The sequence below is a fragment of the Ascaphus truei genome, chromosome 1, assembly GCF_040206685.1.
Source record: "Ascaphus truei isolate aAscTru1 chromosome 1, aAscTru1.hap1, whole genome shotgun sequence".
Taxonomy (NCBI): domain Eukaryota; kingdom Metazoa; phylum Chordata; class Amphibia; order Anura; family Ascaphidae; genus Ascaphus; species Ascaphus truei.
Genome location: NC_134483.1, coordinates 474,104,027 through 474,125,897, shown reverse-complemented (window position 1 = coordinate 474,125,897; position 21,871 = coordinate 474,104,027). Strand labels below are relative to the sequence as shown.

The 21,871-nt window shown below is 45.9% G+C and overlaps 1 long non-coding RNA gene across 1 annotated transcript; it reads right to left on the bottom strand.

Moving 5' to 3' along the window:
* Positions 1-955: 955 nt before the first annotated feature.
* Positions 956-21,422, bottom strand: LOC142472020 (uncharacterized). Its single transcript, XR_012789568.1, has 3 exons — positions 21,047-21,422; positions 6,294-6,384; positions 956-1,425 (listed from the first exon to the last, which is right to left on the bottom strand). It is a non-coding gene; the product is annotated as an uncharacterized LOC142472020 (long non-coding RNA).
* Between the last annotated feature and the right edge of the window lie 449 nt (positions 21,423-21,871).

Below are 21,871 nucleotides of genomic sequence, written 5' to 3'. Positions count from 1 at the left end.
TCAAGGATGTCTTCTATCTACCCCCTTTTTATCTAAAGCCCTCTCCCGCCTTAAACCTTTTTCACTGACTGCCCCACACCTCTGGAATGCCCTTCCCCTCAGTACCCGACTAGCACCCTCTCTATCCACCTTTAGGACCCACCTTAAGACACACTTGCTTAAAGAAGCATACGAATAGCACTGTGAACATTCTGAACACATGATACATAAAGCTTGGCCCCCTGCAGACGCACTTACCAGAACTCCCTCCTACTGTCTCTGTACGTTCTCCCTACCTACCAATTAGATTGTAAGCTCCTCGGGGCAGGGACTCCTCTTCCTTAATGTTATGTTTGTCTAAAGCACTTATTCCCATGATCTGTTATTTATATTATCTGTTATTTATTCGATTACCACATGTATTACTACTGTGAAGCGCTATGTACATTAATGGCGCTATATAAATAAAGACATACTGTACAATACAATACAATACATCTCACACTCAATTCTCCTCCTCACTTTTAAAGATTTACACTCTTCTGCTCCTCCTTACATCTCAGCCCTAATTTCTCACTATGCACCATCCTGACTGTTGCGTTCTGCTCAAGGAAGTCTTATCTCTACCCCCTTTGTATCTAAAGCCCTCTCCCGCCTTAAACCTTTCTCACTGACTGCCCCACACCTCTGGAATGCACTTCCCCTCAATACCCGACTAGCACCCTCTCTATCCACTTTTAAGACCCACCTTAAGACACACTTGCTTAAAGAAGCATATGAGTAGCTCCGTGGCTGATACTATACACATGATACATAAAGCTTGGCCCCTTGCACTTACCAGAACGCCCTCCTACTGTCTCAGTATGTTCTTCCTACCTACCAATTAGATTGTAAGCTCTTCGGAGCAGGGACTCCTCTTCCGAAATGTTACTTTTATGTCTGAAGAACTTATTCCTATGACCTGTTATTTGTATTATTTGTTATTTATATGATTGTCAAGTGTATTACTATTGTGAAACGCTATGTACATTAATGGCGCTATATAAATACAGACATACAGTACATACATACAATGCTGTTTGAAAGACCCTCTGTATCTCTTTGAATAGCTCTCAGAGCTCTTGGGATGATTTGTGTGTTTTCCACTCTTTCCTGCTCCTGATCTTACTCAGACTCACTTGCGCATGTGCGTTATGCGCACACGCGTACCGCCGCCATTTTTGGGTTTACTACCGTCTGGCTGCTCTTGAGGAAGAAAGGGGTCAATTCCGGTGGCTGAATTTTCTTCTCCTTCTTCAGTGGCATCTTCGCTAGTTCCCACGTCGGTAGATGTACTTTTAAAGAGCAAATTCTTAGTTTTGGAAGGTTATTAGTGGAGTCTATGTAGCCGAGTCCACAGAGCTGTTTTTAAACACTCCCATTCGCTCTGACGTCAGGTGCGCGCCCCTACAGTTTTTTTTTTAATCAAATAAATGTAATTTTTTACTGCCCCTAACAATGCAATCTCATTTTTATTCAAGCAAAATGAAATAAACTAAAATGAATGCACACCCTTATAGACATCTAACTTACTCATACTTAATGCTGCTTAAAAGCAGGCAATGCAACTGATTATCAACAGCACACCTATAGAAGCTACACGGTTTGGCATTACTAATTATTGGTTGAGCTTACCATACTGTGCATTCGAAAGCCTCGCTTATAGTCCCGGCTACGGCGACGGCACGGCGTGGCGTCATCTGTCGCCGTTGTAATAGAGATTTTAGCTTATAGTGTAGGAGACAAGAGATGGCGACCAGGGGGAGTGGCGGTGGCGTGGGCGTGAGCGGTTCACCCTCATTGGCTGAAATGCTCACGTGCAGCTGACGTCACGCGGCGGTCGACGAAAAAATAAATTTCCATTGACTTCACCGATTTTGGTCGCTATGTCACGCCGTCGCGGTTGTGCCCACTATAGGTGCACACGCCAATTAAATCAACTTGTTTTGACATGACGCGCCGTAGCCGAAACTATAAGTGCGGTCTAGGTTGTATTAATTTTTCACTATCTCTTATGCGCTTACAATGTTTTGATCCTGTGTTACAAGCTGAAGTGCCACAATAAATGAATATCTCTCAACACAGCTAACAAATCGAACTGTTTGTCTTTATAACAGCTAGGGATTGAGCTTGTCGCACTGTGATCAGAGGCCTCAATACGAATGGTGTCAGGAACCTGCTTGTCAGAACACAGTCTTCTCTGACATTCTTATACATTCTAGTCTGAAATAATATGTATTATTTAGTATGGTTAATTGTTTACTTCCCTCGATGAAATTTGCTTAGTTACCTAGTATTTGTTGTACTATACTTCTGAATCGTTAACATTTACAATACCATGATATTTCGCCCCATATAGGTATATAGTTCTGCTAAGCCACTTTCAAGTAAAGGCCATAAGGTGTCTAACAGCACTGTAAGATATTTTAGGAATTAGCCCTGTTTAGTAAATATGGGCCTTTATGTGTCTGCTCTTTTCTTGTGTGTTTCACATCTTACTTGTTAAAATAACGTGGAGAATGAGAAATCACATTTTTTGAGCATGAAGAATGACAATTTCACAAGTTTGTCTAGTCAGCTCTGCTGATCTACCTGTATCTGACATAACTAGCTAGTTTTACTACAGTGTGATAGCCATTGTTGGTTGTTCACAGTCATTCAATTGTACAAGCTCATACCATTCAACTATATCTATTTAGCAGGTACAGTACCAGGGATGGGGACAGAAATGACAAGCGCAAACACTCATGAGAATAAACTTTAGTATAAAAGTGGTAGGAATATCAATACAACAATAAGAAATGAAAAACAAGCCGGTATAGAGACCCTCAATGACATGAGGTCACCGGACTCCCATGAGCATCACTAGAATGAGTCTCAGAGATGAAACCGCCAAGGTGGCAGTGAGCAGAGGGTAAGTAGGTGCCCAAATTTAGATGAAAATCTGTTCCGGTGGGGAAAGCACCTGCTCCCGGTCTCTAACAGGCAGGCTGTCATGGTCTCACGGTACTAGAGAGCGAATAGGCTCCGGTGAATGAGGCACCCGTTCCTGGTCTCAAACCAGCAGGTAGTCACGGCACTGCAGAGGGCATATGTTCCAGTAGGGAAGGTCAGCTGCACGGGTGTTACTGAAATCACCTCCGTTAGTGTAGCATCTATAGCAGGAGCGCTCGGGTGACGTCACACCGTGACGTAGTACATAGAAACAGCTCAGTTGAATAATAGCACACAATCTCAGAGATTATATTCTGTGCTATTATTCAACTGAAGGATTGGATTGTGTGCTCTTCGCAGCAGACAGCAGTGATCCAGTTTTCCCGTCAAATTGTGAGCTTGCTACTTCCGAGCCCGGACTCATATTGTTCTGATTGAATTTAGCCTTTACCTTTTTTGGACTCGTTATGCATATCAGTCATAGCGGGACTCTGTTTGGCAGCCATGTCTTACTGAGCTTGACTCATTAACCAGTACTATTGTAGTTTGTAATTAATCTGGTAGATACGCTTGGGCTTATTCCCTCATTAAGATGGTTGAGTTATCTGTTCCCCTGTCATGCATTTTGTTGGAGGTTAGTATAAAGGGAGAGGGAAGTACCTGTGGTCTTATAGACCGTAGGGCAGGCCTGCACAACTCGTAAAGCGAGAAGGGCCGAACTGCTCCAAGGAACAAAATTTTGGGCCACACGGGTAAAATCATCATCATCATCTCTCCTCCAGCACCTTTCATCATCATCATCCTCATATATCTCCCCCAGCACCCCTCATCATCATCCTCATATCTCCCCCAGAACCCCTCACTATTAACCTTTGCGATACTCCCCATCTATCTCTCATAACCCCATCTCTCCCCCTCACCCACACACATAATACTCCCCCTCCACATCAAACACACAATACCCCCCTGCACACCACACACATCCCACCCGCCCTGCACCTCACATTCTTCTCCCCCCTGCACCTCACATCATTCTCCCCCCGTGCACCTCACATCATTCTCCCCCCTGTACCTCACATCACTCTCCCCCCTGCACCTCACATCACTCTCCCCCCCTGCACCTCACATCATTCTCCCCCCTTGCACCTCCAATCACCCCCCTGCACCTCCAATCACCCCCCCTACACCTCCAATCACCCCCCTACACCTCCAATCACCCCCCCTGCACCTCCAATCACCCTCCCCTGCACCTCCAACCACCCCCTGCACCTCCAATGACCCTCCCCTGCACCTCACCCCCCTGCACCTCACCCCCTGCACCTCACCTCACCCCCCTGCACCTCACATCACCCCTCCTGCACATCACCTCCCCTGCACATCACCCCCCCTTCACATCACCCCCTGCACATCACCTCCCCTGCACATCACCTCCCCTGCACATCACCCCCCTGCACATCACCCCCCCTGCACATCACCCCCCCAGCACATCACCCCCCCTGCACATCACCCGCCCTTCACATCACCCCCCTTCACATCACCCCCCTTTCACATCACCCCCCCTTCACATCACCCCCCCTGCACATCACCCCCCTGCACATATCCCCCCTGCACATATCCCCCCTGCACATCACCCCCCTGCACATATCCCCCTGCACCTCACATATCCCCCTGCACCTCACATATCCCCCTGCACCTCACATATCCCCCTGCACCTCACATCACCCCCTGCACCTCCTCACCTCACATCAGCCCCTGCACCTCCCCTCACCCCCCTGCACCTCAGATCATGGCGGCAGAGCAGGCAGTACTGAGTGCGATCGCAAGCAGCGGGCACCGGAAGTGCCGCACTGCAAGAGCGTGCAGTCTTGAGAGCGGGCTGGGGGGGAGGAGGGGGAAAGCGGGCTCGGCTCGTGGCGAGTGGCGGAGAGGGAGAGCGGACTCGGGGGAGGGAGAGCGGACTCGGGGGAGGGAGGAGGAGACCCGCCGCGTGTTGTGCAGGCCTGCCGTAGGGAATGGGCCAGAAGAAGGGGTTTATCCCCAAAACATTGCCCATTACCCATCATTTTATCCTTCTCGTTTTTGCCTTTCACCCCCCCACCGCCCTCCCTTCCTCCCCCACCCCCTCCCTTCCTCCCCCACCCCTTCCCTACCATTGTTTCCCCTTCCCTTGTCTTTCCCTGTCCTTATCCTCCATTGCACCCTTTCCCTTCAGGTGCTATGTAGCACCTTGAGTAATGTTTACTCCCACATTCTCCATTCTATATCTGTGTATGATTATACAGTATGCTTTCCCATGAAATATTCATTTGTTGTTGATTACCAGTTCTTTCTATTATTGTGTGCTGGGAACTATTGTGTTTAGGCTATATAAGGCTGTAAAAGTTTTTATAATTTGTAGTCTAATCTCAAATAAGTTACCCCGCGTAAATTGTAGGACGTTTAAATAATTAGAGATAAGACATATCGTCCTTTTCGATTGGGGGGCTGCAGCATACCCCCCCCCCCCGAGTCTCAGCACTGGGGGCTTGAGCCCCCCCCCCACCGCCCAAGAAAATAAGATGTTAGAAATTAAGGACCTTTGTAAATAAGCTATTGTAGAAATGCTCAGGATGTTTATTAATATAATGCTGATGTACCAGCTTTACCAATAAAGAGGCTATGATTATCTTCCAGACTAAACATGAAAGAGGCCTTAGATAAATAGGCCTCCCTCGGGGCAGTCATTATGGAGACCTTCACAGTAACATGTCTCCATAGTAAGGATTCATATACCCATACGAACGGTACTTTGACCCACTCGGGTGTATGCACATTAAGGCAAGGGGGCGGGAGATCCTCCTTCAAGACACTGTGATCAGGGTACTTAGACATAGGGACTAGTTTTTCCCAGTCCACAGTTAGAGGCCACTGTTCTAGTAGTTTAATATATGTATTGATAAAATCTGTTACTGTTTAAATCATATGCTATGTATGACAATGGTGTGTAAATAAGTGTTTGGAAACCCGGGTCAGTGGGGATCATAACAAAGAGTTTTTGGTGGCCATGGGCCTGAATGGAGTTTGGGAAAGTGGATCCCCTGCTGGTAGGGGGTGGAGGACTTCCTGATAGGCCCCAGGTGACGTGTTTGATTTAAAGCTGACATGGGTCTGAGAGTGGCTAGCAGTAAGATGCCCAGATATGCACATCTGCGATGGCCCCAAAGGGTCTTATACCGATTTGGCTAACCACACACAGGGTTGGCTAGTATTTTTCTGGCCATTACCTTCTGTAATGGCTTTCCCTTTTTGGGTATTTTTTTTTCTATTTCCCCAGTTAGTCCCCCCTCCCCACTTTTACTCACCATTCCTCTCTCACCCCAATTGTTCTTTTCTGGGTACCCATCTTACAACCTGGTAGAAGTTCCATAACCAAAGAATATTCATGTATTAGCACTGGAGTAAGGATACAAAAAGAGAAGCAGTATTATCCACCCCACCCCCAAATGATAAAAAATATGACGTATCAATCCCCAATCAAACTTACCTCAATGAATGTCAAAGGTCTTAACGCCAATTTTAAATGTAGACTGGCATGATCGATCTGAGTTCAAAAAACATCAAAGAGATATTCTATTCCTTAAGGAACTCATTTTGACTCTCTAGCCCAGTGGTTTTCAACCTTTTTTTTGGTTAAGGAATGCCACAATTTCGATTATGAAATTCTGGGGAACTCCAACCCTTGCCCCCTGTCTCAACTCCACTTGCCCAACCCCTCCCCCGTCTCTCGTGTCTCTCCCCCTCACACTCTCTCCTTTACACTCCCTCTCCCCCACACACTCTCCCTTGCGTTCCCTATCACCTCTCTCTTCTATACACACACACACGCCCCTATCACTTACACACACACACTCTCCCTCTCCGCTCCCACACACACCCACTCCCCTCTCTCTTCTATATACACACACACACTCCCCCTCACTTACACAAACAAACACACACTGTCTCACACACACACACACACACACACACTCCCCCTCTCACCTACACAACCCCCCCCCCACCCACACACACACACTTTCTCTCTCCCACACACACTAACATTTAAATGTCAGTTTATTTAACTTGGTAATTTGACATGTAATAATAATCGCAATATTCAGCTCCAGCAAGGGATAATGTTATTATTGAACAATGTGTGCAGAACGTTATAGGTTTCTATGTGAAGGGGCTGGTGTCTGCTATATTTACATGGATAACAGCAGCATACTAATGGAAGATTCATTCTATAGTTGTGCATTTTTTTACTTGATCATTTTTTTCTCCCTTGCCTATTGTACTACAGAAAGCATACAGCATTTGTTTTCTATTTGAAGTTCCATATACTTTCACTAAATAGCTAATATTGTTCCAATCATGATTACAGCTGACTGTATTTGTGTTCTGGAAAGACTCATTCATAGCCAATGCTGGTTATAATAACAACTCTTTGAAGACAGCTGCCAAAAAGGGAGATAAACAAACAACTATATTTAACTAGCTCATTTACCTTCAAAAGCGAAATGCAGCCCATGAAGTTTACATCACAATGAACAAGGAAGTGATCACACACACACACACACACACACACACACACACACACACACACACACACACACACACACACACACACACACACACACACACACACACACACACACACACACACACACACACACACACACACACACACACACACCACAGTGGTATTTTACAGAAACGGGGTGTCAAGAATAAAAAGGGACCCGGAAAGGAGATTTGTTGCAGTTCACGGCCTACTCTCAGGGACTGCAGTTACTCTTGTAAATATTTACACCCTCAATGATAACCAAGTGAGTTTCTTAAAAAGGACCCTGGAGTCCATAGAAGATGACCCCTCACCCCTGATTATAGCAGGGGATTTTAAAATGGTCCAATACCCAGATGTGGACAGATCCAACATATTGGGTAAGACACATTCTGCAGAGGTAACAACGGAATTTACCTTCGCACACTGACAGGATGGTATCATCAATCGTGGTAACCTAAGATACGTTCTGCCCAAATATATAAGAATAGCTAAAATGTCAGAGAAATAATGAGGGCATACTCTATAATTGATTTGAGGAGAACCTGAAACCAAGATCAGATGGATTATACTTTTTTCTTCCCCCCACAACTCATACTCCAGAATAGATCATGTCCTAGTCTCTACAGATATTCTGGAAGGGGGTTCCCAGTCAAACATAGGGCCAATTACATGTTCAGATCATGCCCCTGTTGAGATAGTCCTTAGAACTCCCTTTGTCCACTTGAGAGGTGGTCAGGAATGGCTCAATGAACCCTTTTTAAACTTTCCAGAAATTAAAGAAAAAAGAAATGACTCACTTGAGGATTTTTTCAGATTAAATGAGGGCTCTGTTGAGTTAGCATCCATTATGGGAGGCACGCAAAGCAGCAATTAGAGTGACCTTCATTTCGTTAGCTTCCTATAGAAAACGATCCAAACTAAGTTCCATTAAGAGCCTTGAGGTGATGATCCTGACTTTAGAGCGAGATCATGAAAATAACAGTTTAAAAAACTCTACAGGGCCCTCTTGAGAGCTAGGGAGGGTCTAAAACAATCGGAGGACACTAAGAAGAAACTAAAATAGATGAAACAATTGTACTATGACAAAGACAACAAAGCTGATCGTATACTTGCCAGTAAATTGCAAAGGATTCAGTCAAGAACCCAGATCAATGCAATTAAACAAACGAATTATAACATCATGTACAGTACAATGCCCTCTTGATTGCAAAAGAGTTTCATAGCTATTACACTAATTTATATAATCTGAAGGAGAACTTCTTGCCCATCGAACCCCCAAATGCAAAGATTGAAAAATACGTAAAATCCTGTAATCTCCCCAAACTAACAAAAGAGGATATATAACAACACTGAATGCAAAAATCACAACATTAGAGCTGATGGGAGTAATCAAAGATTTGAAAATCTAACAAGGTGCCTTGTTGATGGTTTCTCCAACCTGTACTACTGTATAATTTAAAAAAAAAAAATAATAGCCCCATATCTCCTAAATCTTTTTAACTTCTTCCTAGAAGGCAAACTGATCCTGAATGCATCGCAAGTGCAAACATGGCTATTTTTCATATAAGGGAAAAGATCCACCAAATTGTGGGAGCTACCGCCCAATTTCCCTTTTAGACTTTTAGACTTGTATCTCAAAATATACAGTAAGATTTTGGCCAAAAGATTAAATAGGAAACTCATTCACAATTGCCCATTGGGATTTATTGGCAAAAGACAGGCTTCTGACAACACGAGAAAGATCATAAATATTATTGACCATATTAATACTACTAAGAACAAAGCGATTCTGCTGAGCCTGAATGGCATTGAAGGCATTGACGGAATCAGCTAGCCATTCCTAAATAAGACTTTAATGGCCTTTGTTTTTAAGAGCCCTTATCTGAAAGGGATTGAAGCACTCTATAAAAGTCCATCGGCAACCCTAAAATGGCCTGGGGGGAATTTAAATAAGATTATAATTTCTAACGGCACTAGACAGGAATGTCCCCTAAGCCCCTCTTTATTGCACTAACTGTCAAGCCACTAGCTTGCTCTATAAGAGGGGTTTCAAAAGGCCAAGGCATACTGTACCATTTGACAGTGAAATTTACAAAGTGTCCCTATATGCTGAAGACATTATACTGACTAGTTTGAACCCATTAACATCCCTCTCAAAGTTCCCTGCAGCCCTCTCAGAATTTAGAGAATTGTTGGGCTATAAGAACAATTTAGACAAGTCTGAGGCCATGACCCTGACCCTAGTGAAACATGAATTGAAGCTATTGCAGTTGAACTTTCATTATAAAATGGAGAGATTCTCAGATGAAATATCTAGGTATTTTCATCACTAAAAACTAGCAAGAGTTGTTTGGGTGAATCTTCCTGGGACTGTTGTACAAGATTAAGAAAAGGTCTTCTAGAATGGAATACATTTCAGATCTTATGGCTGGGTTGTATTACAGCAGTCAAGATGAATATCTTGCCGAGATCAGTTTAGCATTTCTAGACCCTACCAGTAGCAATTCCCTCTAGATATGTTAAAGATATTCAGAATGCTATATTTAAGTTTATATGGGGAAATAAGAGACCCAGAAAGCCTAAATCTATCCTACTTTCCTCAAAGACAGGAGGGGGCCTCGTGGTTCCAGATATATAAAATATTATCTTCCATACCACCTAAAACAGATGACCTACTGACACTACCCCCCAAAGATGTATTCTTGTGTAGATGTCGAATCTTAAGTTAAGGCCCTTATATACCTCCCGGCGCTAATTTGATTTAAAGAGAAAGAGGGTCAAGAGGGAAACCCAACAATTATCCTCAGAACTAATTAACTTCACACTAAACATGTGGTACTTGGTCAAATCTAAGCTTAGACTAATCGAATCCCTCTCAAAGCTAGTTCCTGTCCTAGATAATCCAAACTTTACCCCAGGCTTCAACTCCAGACTATATGATATCTGGAGAAATAGGAATATTGTGGACTTTGGACAACTCCTATTAAAAGGCCGAATTCTTACATTTGAGGAAATCAGGTTAAAATACTCCCTTTCTAATACAGAAATGTAGAAATATCTCCAGGTTAGACATTTCCTCTTAAGTACATACCCTAAACCAGTTTTTCCATCCTCCATGACATTTGAAATCCTATGTAGAAACAGGAGGTATCAAAAAGGGCTTGTGTCTACTATTTTCAGACAGCTCGTCTCGTGGGGGGGACCTTTCCGATCATGGCTATATGAAAAAAATGGGAGATAGATCGCAACATCGAAATAACTCAAGAGGATTTGGAGGATATATGGGTAGTAGCCTCAAAGACTTCCATATGTAGAACAACAAAAGAAAATATATACACAAGATAATTTTAAGGTGGTATCTGATGTCCACATGTTTGAGCTTAATGTTTATTTATTACATTTTTCTTCTAACGCGCTACTCACCAAGAAACTCAGTACTAGAGCGTGTGTAGGAACTTAAGGAGGACCCCCATTCCAAACCTGAGACCGGGACCTACCGAAAAAAAACCATATAGTGGAACGACAGGGAAGGCCAACAGTGGCGGGAAACACGAATGGGAGCAGGTAAGCTGACTGCCAGGGTATTAGGTTCTGTTTGCAATGTTTTGTTTAAAAAGGAAGGTTTTTAATTAAAATTTCTGAATGGAAGCTTTCACTTGGATCTGTCAATCATTATCCTAGCCAAACCCATGGAAAATATCAACCTCTCCAGTAGGAAATTGATCTCCCGCATTTTAACTGCCGCAACATGCTTGATTTCTGCCATGTGGAAAAACACCTGACACCCTCAAACAATGAGGTAGAACAGAGAGTAGATGAAGTATTTGGGATGGAAAGGCTAACTGCTTTCCTGAAACACAGAGTCCACAAAATCTGGAACCCCTAGACCAACAGATAGCTCTCCCATTTGATCTCTAGGGGCTGTGAAGGGGTTCTCTGGGCTTGTTTAACAACATGTCTGTGTATGGCCCAATGGCCTCTTGGCTCCAGGTTATTGAGTAAATATGTAAATATTTCTTTTTCATTTTATTTATTTATTACATGTGTTTATTTGTGCCTTTTTTTATCTGTATTTCTGTTTCTATTTTTATTTTCATTTTCTCGCTTGCTGTGCCTTCATGCTTGTTTTTGCAAATTTGGGAATATCTCTTTGAGTGCTGGTTAGTATTTTTTCACAAATATACTGTATAAATATGTCCAAAGGCTTATATTTAATATGCTGTAAATATGTCTCCCAGTGCTGGAGAAGAAATCAGCACCATTCAACTGAATGGGACTAAAATCTTCAAGCGTATTGAATAGAGGCCAGGGTAAGAAATCCACAGATTCTGGTTTAGGCTGAGTCCATACAGACTTCAGCCATGCGGAGGCGCGCGGAGGCTGAGGGAAAGCGGGTTCTTTCCCTGGCCTTAGTTTGCGCGCCGTCCGGGGGCATGTCGGGGGGCGGGCCAGTGATGTCACGGAGCTGGTTCGCCCTCATTGGGCGAACCGCTCACATGACCAGCCCCGCGCTTCCGTGAGCGCTCAAACTAAAAAAAATTGCCAGCTACGCTTCCAAACGCCTGCGGAAGCGTGCGTGAGCCCCTGCTAAAGTCGCTCTCATTGCGGCTGCAGGGGCTCACTGACGAGCGTCAGCGCACCTCAGCGCGGGTCAGCGGATAAGCGCTGACCATGGACTCAGCCTTATGAAGAGCTTTCAAAACAGCACAATTTTTTTAATTAACATTTACCAATGTCTTTAAAATAATGGCTGAAAATATAAATTGTAATTATTTGTGGAACTGTGACTGTTGGGGGCTTAGGCCTTCTCTGCCAATAAGTGAGATAAATCTACTGTAATTGTATGACCTTGAGACCTAAATGGAGCGGTTGTTCCCCATCTACTGCACTGACACACTTTATTCGAGCAAATACCCAGTATGTACCTGGCAGATACCTGGAATGCACCGCTCCTCACCTCTGACAAGCCCTGTTGCGTTTGCCTTCCCAGCCTGGGTTCATGCCTGGCTGATGGGCGGCTGATCTGTTAAATGATAATGATTAGGATTTAATAGGCTGCAATGCTTCGCGTGTCTACCAGATGGCATAAATTCATGAATTGTAATGCAGTATATATATATATACTGTGCAGTATTGCAGCCAGCGGGAATAAAATGCTTCAATCCCTGCCTGGAAAATACCTCAATGCACTCGGGCAGAAAACAGTCACAAACCTCAATACACCCGGGTATACCCGAATTCGTGGGACTAGCCGAGCTCGAATAAAGTGTGTCGCCAGTGTATTTGTTGTCTGTTGATGGTCTCTTTTTTCTTTGTTCAATGTAAAACCATGGATACTTTGGACCTAAATAGAGTGAAACATCTCGTTCTTTGGAAAGCATTAGGTAAGGTTATTTATAGATAAGGCCGGAAATGTCCCTATTCTGCTGCTCTATGCAGTAGCTGCCAGAATGGGGGTTTGAGAAAAGTCTTAAATACCAGGTTGAAAATTCCAATGTTAAACTTGATCCTTAATTACATGTCTTATTTTTTAAGATATTTGTGTGCTTGTTTGAAGATCTGCCTTTTTCTTAGAATACATCTTTTGTTTTCTACTCTGTCGGTTGTGTTTTATATAGACTGAAATGTTTTATTGGAGCTTTCAGTGAGTCTCAGTGGGCATTGCGCATAATCTTGTGATTCAGCACTTATTGTACTACATTTTCTTCTCTTTTTATACTCAACATTTATTGGTATTTAATGTCAAATATGGGGGTAGGGAGGAACAGAAGGGAGAACTTTTATAAGTTATAAAATTACAAAGTTACAATCCGACCAATGAATGTGTACTGTACACAGATATTTTCTCCTTTTAAATGTAGCACACTTTCCCCACCCCCTGAGATCTGAGTCTCCGCTACTGGGAACCTGGGGTATACCTGAGTCGATGTTCGGTCGGTAGCGCCTCCACCTGTACAGGATTCTATGATGTAGAATAACCCCGCTACAGGACCCGCATACAATAAAACACACACTTATGAAAGATTACAGTTTTACTGAACATAAATAACCTAGGATATATATATAGAGGAAAATTCAGTAGCGCCACTTGTGAAACAAAAATGATATAAAATAATATGAATTAAACCGTGCAAATATTGTGTATAATATTAAACAAAATATCAATCTAGTAATACAAAAAATGTGAAAAAATGTTACAAATAAGTGAAAAAATACATAAAATATATATATATATATATATATATATAAAAAAAACGTGCAAATAAAACAGGGAAGAAAAGGGACAAAAAATGGAAGAAAGTCCAACCCTTGGTACAAGTCCAGTGGAAATACAATGGTGATTGGAAATGCTGCTCGGGGATCCACGGCTGCTCTCAGAAGGAATAACCAATTCCAACAGGAAAACTATAGAAAGAGAAGAACAGAGAGCGCACGTCCCATAGTGTAAAACAGTACATTTAATCAATAAAAAAGAGGACAAGGGGATTAAGAACACTCACAAAGGTACAAGATAAAAAGGCAATTTGTGATATATAATCACCACCAACAAGACCACACCGTCCTGGAACACATCAGATGGTAGATTGTCCCTCCGGTTCACATCCAGCAGTGGTCGGGTGCTTTGAAACAATATCTCTCGGCGTCAGTGCAATTTAGAGATTTTTCAGCCTCAGATCAGCTCCATGCGCTCTCCGGCCGTAAAGCGCGCACTGCGTGATGACGTAGTGTCGTAATAACGTGCCCTGACGCGTTTCGTCACGACAGTGACTTTCTCAAAGGGAATGACAACTAGGGGGAGGGTCCTCTTTTTTATTGATTAAATGTACTGTTTTACACTATGGGACGTGCGCTCTCTGTTCTTCTCTTTCTATAGGATATATATATATATACCACCAACCAAGCACGCACGGCCGTACCCTCCAATGCTCCGCTCCCCCACCCAAGGTGTGTGTGACAGCGCTGCCCCACTATAGTGTTTTAGTTGGTGCACTGATGCGTTGGGTACCTGTCGGGTGATGCCACACCCGGGTGCGCTGATGCCACGATGCTGGGATCGACGGATCCGATGCTGATACTGCGAAGCATCCTCCTCTACATTGGGTGGGTCCCTCGTGGATTGTACCACCGTAAACAATGCCTTTATTAATGTAGGGCGATCTGGGTCCTGGACCACAGGCCGCAGCCACTGTGCGGCGTCTCCCTGTGTCCCTAACACTAATATTGCTAAGCAGGGCAGGATCTCTATCTGAGGGGCAAGTCCCTATCGCAGCCACAAACTATGTGGGAGTCGGGGCCAAGCTGGGGCATAATACGGGGTATCTGGCCTAGTGCAGATACCACTGATATCTGCACATATAACTTACTCCTTCCTTTTCCCAGCTCCAACTGCCACTCTCCTAACTGTCAGCTCAAACTTCAAGCACACCCAAAGTTCCCATCTCCCCTCAGGAGATTCTAGCAGCTCTATTGGTTTCCTGGCTACGTGTGGTCTGCAGCCCCAATTGAATCGTACTGCACCGACACACTTTATTCGAGCAAATACCCAGTATGTACCTGGCAGATACCTGGAATGCGCCGCTCCTCACCTCTGACAAGCCCCGTTGTGTTTGCCTTCCCAGCCTGGGTTCATGCCTGGCTGACGGGCGGCTGATCTGTTAAATGATAATGATTAGGATTTAATAGGCTGCAATGCTTCGCGTGTCTACCAGATGGCATAAATTCATGAATTGTAATGCAGTATATATATATATATACTGTGCAGTATTGCCGCCAGGGGGAATAAAATGCTTCAATCCCTGCCTGGAAAATACCTCAATGCACTCGGGCAGAAAACAGTCACAAACCTCAATACACCCGGGTATACCCGAATTCGTGGGACTAGCCGAGCTCGAATAAAGTGTGTCGCCAGTGTAGGTCATCCTATTTGGAGGATGTCTAATTCTTTGGCTCCGTTAGAGCGGTTCTTCCACAACTCCCTCTGAGGAGTAATAAACAAAGTCCTGAGGCTCATCCTCTCCCATTGAGGGTATAAATGTCTCTGAATAGTCTCTCTGGAGCACGAAACACAGGCTTCTAGGATCTAGATGTTGACTCGTTGGAGCCACCCTGGTAGGCGTTGGTGGTCGGGGCCCTTTACCCGTAGCTCCTCCGGGATGTGCTCCTTGAATTTGAGGTCCCCTTTGAAAGGGTCCCTCCATAGGATCCTCTACGGTCTCGTTGACAGTCGCATCACCATCAGTAGGGTCTTTGGGGGTCTCAGAGATAGTTTCGTTTATAGTCTCTTGGCTAACTTCTGATTGCTCCGGCTGACCGTCTAGTGGTGTAGCCGGTATTTTGGGCTCATCGTCTCCCACTTGCAGGATAGGGAGAAGGTGGTTACGGTGCCAAACCCTTACCCGGTCATCCGCGTCTTTTATGCTGTAGACCGGGAGGCCCGACATCTGCGATTCGACCTCAAATACACAGTCCCACCAATGGTTGGCTAATTGATGTTTCCCGGCGATGCCCAGGTTGCGGAGAAGCACAGCATCTCCAGGACGGATTTCACGGTGTCTGACCTTGTGATCATAGCGCCTCTTGTTATTGGCGTTGAGCTGAACAGAGAACTTCTCGGCCAGCTGGTAGGCATGTTGCAGACTCTCCTGAAGCCTTTGCACGTATTTGAAATGCATCGTGTTGGGTACCCCATCAGTTGATATCCTTAGACGCACATCCACGGGTAGCCTGGCTTCTCGCCCGAATATGAGAAATTACGGGGAAAACCCGGTGGACTTGTGGCGAGTACAGTTGTATGCGAGTACCAAGGTTTCCATGTGTCGGCTCCACTCTTCTGAGCACCTTTCAACGTGCCGAGCATATCCAGCAATGTCTTGTTGAATCGCTCCAGCAGAGCGTCACCCTCTGGATGGTACGGAGTTGTCCGGGACTTTGTGATACTAAGAATCTTCAGCAGTTCCCGGATCAACTTGTTCTCAAAATCCCGGCCTTGGTCGGAAGGAAGGCGATTGGGCAGGCCATAATGTACAATGTACCTTTCCCACAGTATTTTCGCCACCGTGATGGCCTTCTGGTCTTTAGTGGGGAAGGCTTGTGCATATCGCGTGTAATGGTCCGTGATGACCAACACGTTACAGACACCTTGGAAATCAGGCTTGATGCACAGGAAATCCATGCACACCACGTCCATGGGGCCTGAACTCTTCAAGTGAGCCATTGGTTTGGCTCGGGTAGGATGTATCTTGCGCTGGATACATCTGGAGTCCCGACGACAGTGTCTTTCCACCGACTCGTGCATCTTTGGCAAAAAGAATGGGTCTCGAACCAACCCAAAGGTCTTCTTCATGCCAAGATGTCCATGCTCGTCGTGCAAGGCTTTCAGAACCATATGTTGTAGGTTACTAGGCAGAACCAATTGTCTTCTATTCGGTGGCTCTGATACTGTACCACCCGATAGAGTAGGCAGTTATCCATTTCAAATTTGTCTGCTTCGGGTATAAGTATAGCGACCATGTCACTGGGGGCACACTTCAGAAGTTCAGGCTTGTTCTCTGGATGGCCTGGCGAATAATGCCCGCCACAGGGTCCCACATCTGGTATTCTACCATGTCTTTCCATCTAATGATCTTATCATGAGGGATATTCATCCCTTCAGGGTCACAATATGCGGCAGGTATGGCTTTGGAGTGGCACCCTAAGGAGTCTACGATCCTTAACTCTGAGAAGGTCACTCTATCTTCTATGATGGCCGTGGTATGGCACATGGCTCGCATCCCTGGTCCAGGGATCTCCTCCCAGAGGTCATCATCGGGAGTGGTGCTCAGGCCTGGTCTTCGGGATAGGGCATCCGCTCCAATATTCAGTGGCCCCGGTTTACATTTTAGGGTAAATTTGTAGTTTGATAAGGCCGCCAACCATCGATGGCCAGTACCATCCAACTTGGCTGTGGTCAATATGTAAGTGATCGGATTGTTATCCGTCCTTACTTCAAAAGTGACGCCATAGAGGTAATCATGGAGTTTATCCACGATTGCCCATTTGAGAGCAAGGAACTCTAGCTTGTGTACCGAATAGTTCTGCTTGCTGGGAGTCAGACTGCGGCTGACGTAGGCTACTGATCGGAGTCCTTCCGGGTATTTCTGAAGCAGGACGGCACCCAATCCATTGAGACTTGCGTCTACATGAAGAATGTAGGGCTGTTCTAGGTCGGCATAAGCGAGATCAGGTGCTTCTGTTAGACTTTTCTTCAGACCCAGGATGGCCCGCTCACATTCAGCCGTCCATTTGTCATCGAACGGCTGTCTGGCAGAGGTGGCCTTTCGCCCTGTGTCCTCGGGGTATATTTTAAGGAGATTGTTGAGAGGCTTGGCCTTGCTTGAATACCCCTCCACAAAGCATCGATAATAGCCACAGGAGCCGAGGAAAGAATGCAGCTCCATGACGTTCTCAGGTTGGGGCCAATTCACCACTGCTTCCACTTCAGCTAGATCAGTGGTGATCCCACCAGTGGACACAATGTGTCCCACGTAGGTCACCGAGGTGTGGCAGAACCGGCACTTGTCGAGTGAGTTTCAGGCCTTCTCATCCCAGACAGTCCTGCACTTTGAGCAGTCGTTCTTCATGTTCCTCTAAGGTTTTACCAAAGACGATAATATCGTCCAGGTAGACCAAGCATTCCCAAGGATTCATGTCACCAATGGTTTTCTCCATGAGACGTTGGAATGTGGCTGGAGCTCCACATATGGCTTGGGGCATACGCGTAAATTGATCGAAACCAAGGGGACAGACGAAGGCAGTCTTCTCCTGGTCTTCTGCACTCATTGGTACCTGGTAGTACCCGGATCGCAAGTCCAAGATACTGAACCATTGACTCCCCGTCAGGGCGTTGAGAATCTCTTCGATGCGGGGAAGAGTGTACTGATTGGGAACCGTGCGATTGTTCAGTGTCTGGTAGTCGACACACAATCTTACCGACCCATTTTTCTTCCTCACCACCATGATGGGCGAGGCATAGGGACTATGGGATTTGGTCACAATCCCCCTGTCTCCATCTCTTGTAAGACGTCCCTTACATCGTCCACATCACGAGGGGCAATGCAACGAGAACTCTCTCGGAAAGGGGTGGTGTCACTGAGACGGATTGTGTGTTGGGCTTTTCGGCTGCAGCCCACATCCATCTCACTTGTGGAGAATACGGCCGATGTTCTTCTAACTTGGCCGTGGTAGGTTTTTCCATTCAGCCGGTAGATCTGAATCTCCGAAGTTGAACTTCAGCCCAGCTGGTGGCTCTGACACAGCGGAGGAATTCACTTGGTGCATATCCTCCTAGGGAGTAACAGGGTATATTTGCCCCAATTTTCAGCCTTGGTCAAAGGCCATGGGGTAGGGAGAGATATTTGGGATGAATACTTAGATTTTTCCAGGAATCTTGGAGGTCTATTCCCACACTTCAGGTATCAGCTTGTAGCCTCGCTGGGCATCCTCCTCGGGAGTACTCTCCAGGGAGAAGAGGTGGTCGGCTTCATCCCGGTCGGGGTAGCAGCACAATGTGACCATATGCCTCACTCCCCCTGGTGGAATTTTTGTTAACCCGGGTTGTAAGTTGAAGAGGTCTCCATATCTGTCTTGGGCAGATATCTTGCTACACTCTTCCAGCAGGAGAGGATGGATTATTAAAGAATCCAGGGGTAGCTCGCCAGCTTCTCGCAGGTAGGCCTGAATCACGGCCCGCACTACGTCGGTGTTGGTTCCTAGTATTACCGGGATGGTGGGGTGCTCGTGAGGCTCGGGGCATATCAGTGCCTCCACCTCCATAATTTGCGATTTTCCGGTATTCAACTGGGGTATCTGCATCTGAACTTTCACTATCCCATCAATGGATAATCCTCATTGCTGAGCTCCCTCACCTTTATGTGCTCAGCCGACTGCAAGGGTCAATGTTGGAGATATTGATTGTAGAACCCTCGATACACAATGGTCACTTGTGAGTCGGTGTCCAGCAACGCTGACGAATAGACACCATCCATGATGACACGTATGAGGGCGGTGGGTCCTACCCGACTGTAAGTGTCCAATGGTAGGGTTCCATCGTTGGGGCTTGACTCAGGAGGGGTTTCAGAGGGTAGGGATGCGGTTTCTGCTGTCGGTACCTTGCAGATCATGGATTGCGAATAGTTTGTCCTAATTGGAGGTTTTTTTTATCCTTCTCTGGGCATTTCTTCGAGAAGTGGCCCTTTCGACCACAGCCCTAGCAAATGACGTCACTGAGGTCAGTGCGAGCTTTGTACGTAGGGGATGTTCTCCCTGACGGTTTGACTTAAAGGAGGGAGGCTTGGATTGAGAATCCTCCCCCATACTATAGGGTTCCTTGATCTTTTCTTTTTGGTAGTCTGCTCTCTGAGGCTCCTTTGAAGAGGTTTAGGGCCTGAAGAGCCATGTCCAAGCATATCTCATGTTCCGTGGTCAATAGTATGGCACTAGAATGGAAATCCGCGTCAAGTTTGCAGCCTAAGACCCTGTCATTGGCCAGACCAGGAAAGTTTCGTGCATGGTCATGGACAGCAGTTCTTGAGGTAATTATGGTTACTCCTCCCACCGCGACCACGTGGCACAGGGACACGCGGTACTCTACGGCCCAGTCATGGACCTGTTGCCGGATGGGTGTGAACATGGCAGTCTAAAGGGTTTCACAAATTTAGACTGTTGAGTAGGGCACCCCAGGTCTTATATCTCAGCAGTGCCTCCAATTGTAGCGCCCTTTCCCCACCCCCTGAGAGATGTGTGGCTACAGTGTGTGTATATGGTGCAATACCTGTGGTGCACAGGAGATCTGAGTCTCCGCTACTGGGAACCTGGGGTATACTGCTGCGGCCAACTTGACTCTAACATTTGCCCGTAATTGTCCGGGGCTTTTTTTGGCTGGCGCCGAACTTGGCCGCGCGCCAGCCGCATCTTCCCCGCATCATCCCCTCCCCGCGTGCGCATTTTCGTAGCGGTTCCTCTCCCCTTGCGACCCCCTGGCTGCTCCCCCTGGCTGCTCCTCTGCTTCTCATAGCTTCGTGCAGCTTCGCGCATCTTCCCCTTACCCCTGCTTACCCCTTCAGCCTACGGGGATGCCGGGGAACCCTGGCACGTGTGACCGGTGCCACAGTGACACGCGGCGCGCGGCAGGAAAAAAAAAACAGCCGCGTCTGCCCGCACATTGCGGTGGCGGCCGCAGGAGAATGAAGGCGGCCGCCACTGTACCTGAGTCAATATTCGGTCGGTAGCACCTAGACCTCTACAGGATTCTATGATGTAGAATAACCCCACTACAGGACCCGCATACAATTAAACACACACTTATGAAAGATAACAGTTTTACTGAACATAAATAACCTAGGATATATATATATATACCACCAACCAAGCCACGCACGGCCATACCCTCCAATGCTCCGCTCCCCCACCCAAGGTGTGTGACAGCACTGCCCCACTATAGTGTTTTAGTTGGTGCACTGATGCGTTGGGTACCTGCCGGGTGATGCCACACCTGAGCGCACTGATGCCACAATGCTGGGATACACGGATCCGATGCTAATACTGCGAAGCCTCCGCCTCTACGTTGGGTGGGTCCCTCGTGGATTGTACCACTGTAAACAATGCCTTTATTAATGTAGGGCGATCTGTGTCCTGGACCACAGGCCGCAGCCACTGTGCGGCGTCTGCCTGTGTCCCTAACACTAATATTGCTAACCAGGGCAGGGGCAAGTCCCTATCGCAGCCACAAACTACGTGGGAGTCGGGGTCTAGCTGGGGCATAATAGGGGGTATCTGGCCTAGTGCAGATACCACTGACATCTGCACATATAACTTACTCCTTCCTTGTCCCAGCTCCAACTGCCACTCTCCTAACTGTCAGCTCAAACTTCAAGCACACCCAAAGTTCCAATCTCCCTTCCGGAGATTCTAGCAGCCCTATTGGATGCCTGGCAACATGTGGTCTGCAGCCCCTGAGGCCCGCTCACCAGCTCACAATCTCCCTGCAGCAACCCCCTCCCCCTCACGCAGCCTGAAGGTAAGAGAGAGACCTGGCTACATATATTTTCTAAAATCTTTATAATCGCAGGAAATGGAAGAAATATGTACAGAATGTTAAATGCCTACATATTTTATACCTACATATTAAGACTAATGTAGGCTTGTAGATCTGAATGGACCTTAAAAATAATCATTTTATTTTGAAACTGAATACCATAAAGTCTGCATTTTTTTGTTTCTTAAAACATTCTATTGTGGTTGTTCCCTTTTAAATTAATTGCTAAGATCTTTATTATACTGTATGTATCTTGATCTATT